Here is a 2,560-nt window from a genome sequence, read left to right as displayed (position 1 = left end):
TGTGGTGTCTGTTGTTACCGCATATCCAGCATATTAAACTCCTTGTTCTATAAAGCTGCTGCCATCTGTATACAACTCCCAGTCTGGTTGCTCCAATGCTACATCCTTCAAATCTTCTCGACTGGAATAAACATACTCGATAGTAGCCAAGCAGTCCTGCTCCAGTTGCTCTTCTTCCTGTGTGGAACTTAAACCACTGCAGGATTTACCAGGTTAGGTGTTTTTAGACTCACATCATCTTGCTCAGCCAGAACTACCTGGTACTTCATCATTCAGCTCAGAGATAGCCAATGTCCCCCCTTCTGTTCTAAAACAGTTATCACCATCTGTGGGACACAGACTGTTCTTGTGCTTCCCAAAGTTAATTTCTGAGCTTCTTGTATGAGCATCACTGTTGCAGCCACAGCTCGAAGGCACTTTGGCCACCCTTTACTCACCGTGTCCAGCTGTTTAGAAAAGTCCCATCTTCCGGGTCAGCACACCTAGTGCCAGGCATTGTCTTTCGTGAACAAACAGCTGAAAGTCTTTGGTTATGTCCAGAAGTCCTAAGGCAGGTGCAGACATCAAAGCATGTTACAATTCTGTGACAGCCCGTTGTTGCTGTGGGCCCCATGTCAAAGGAGAAGTTCTTTGGGCCTCAAATAGCAGTTTAGCAGTTAGACCATAACTCATGATCCAGAGGTAGCAGCACGCTGTCATTCCTAAGAATACTCAGAGTTCATGAATATTTTTCGGCTTACATGGCTTCTCAGTGTTCTGTTCCTAACTGCCGCTGCCCTTTTGAAATCTTAAAGTCCAAATATATCACAGTCTGACATGCCTTTTTTTTTTTTTCCCCCTCTTGGCTGCCTTGTACCCATTCAGTGCCCGAAAATTAAAAAGATCTCTTGTTACCTGTATGTAGGTAAATCTTCTGTAGCAATCAGCGGGTCATCCACGTATTGTAAAAGCAAATGTCCAGGTTTTGGTTTGTCCCGTTTCCGTGTTTCAAGCTTCTTTGCCAGCTGTTTTCCAAAAAATTATCAGGCTATTTTGAAATCCTTGCGGTAGTCTTGTCCATGTCAGCTGCATCTTTGTCCTGTTTGTGGATTTTCCCACTCAAAAGCAAACAATTTTCTGTTTTCCTTCTCCAAGGTATACAAAAGAAAGCATCTTTCAAATCAAGCACTGTAAACCACTGATGAGTCTCCTTTAAAGCTGTTAACAGCGTGTAAGGATTTGCTGCTACAGGATATATACCCTTAACTATTTGATTCACTGCTCTGAAGTCTTGCACTAACCTATATTTACCCGATGGTTTTCTGACTGGTAGAATGAGAGTTTTATATTTAGATTCACACTCCTCCAAGATTTTATACTTCAAAAATTTATCAATCAGTTTCTTTCTTATATCTGGTACCAACTGTCTTATAAAAATTAAAGGCAATTATATCTGAACCGCCTCAGTTTCTACTCTCAAATCATTATTTTCTTTTCTGGCAGCTTCTTTTAGTCTTTCCAGAATTGCTGAGGGAGATTCATTCTTATCTTGTCTCACCTCATATAATTTAGACCAGCTCAGAAACTTAGGCATGGCATGTTTAACTCCATATAAAATCCCTTTCTGATACTGACTCAGTCTTTTTCTGTGTTCCACATTATTTGGATCCCCACTGCAGATCTCCAGACGAAAAATTCTGCTCTAATATTCCACCTGTTGTCCCACTCAATACAGTCACTTCTGACTGTGCTTTGCTAGCCTTTAATACCATCTGGTTTTCTGTATCATCTAACAAATTAGCTAAACTCACCTGTAAATCACTCCAATCCAGATTCTGTGTTCTGATGATAGTATCTACTACTCTGCCTGTTCTCTCAGGATCCTCTCTATACACTCCTGCTGCCTGCTTCTAAGCCATTAAGTCCGTGACTGAAAAAGGCACTTTCACATACACCGGCCCATCATTGTCAGCTCCCTGCCGCAGGGAAGCTATTGTTTGTACCTGCTGCCGAGTTCTTTCGAGATACAGGGGTATGAATTCCAACCTCCGACAACCCTTCAGCCACATCCTCTATTCCACTACTCTCAGGTTCCTCTACCTGTTCTCTGTATTCTTGCCCCCGATGTCGTTCTCTCTGCGGAGGGTATATATCTAATTTTGGCCCTTCATCCTTTTCAGTAGAAGCAATTCTTTCCTTTAAGCAATCTTTTCAAGTTCACATGTTGAACAACACTTTTTCACCTTTTTATCATCAGAAGTTATAGCCATTACTAAATTATCTCTACAAATCAACTTACATTCTTTCTGCTAATCCTTCCTTTGTCTTCAATAGGAAAAATAAATCAACATATGGCACTTCATTTCCCTTCTCTTCTACAAAACAGCATTAACTGCAAAATGGTATTATAATTCAGTGTCCCATTCATGGGCCATTTTCCCTGATCATCCAAAGTATACAGAGGCCACCAGTGATTACAGTATTCAGTCATCTGACTCTTCCGCAAATCATCCTGCAAATCTCCCCAATGTGCTAACAAACATCCTAACGGAGAGGTTTTCGGAACTTTTATCATTCCCAG

Source organism: Athene cunicularia, unplaced genomic scaffold (genome assembly GCF_003259725.1).
Source record: "Athene cunicularia isolate RWA unplaced genomic scaffold, athCun1 SCF_36, whole genome shotgun sequence".
In the NCBI taxonomy this organism is placed as follows: Eukaryota; Metazoa; Chordata; class Aves; order Strigiformes; family Strigidae; genus Athene; species Athene cunicularia.
The sequence above is the reverse complement of the archived record's forward strand: the minus strand, read 5'-3'. Positions refer to the sequence as shown.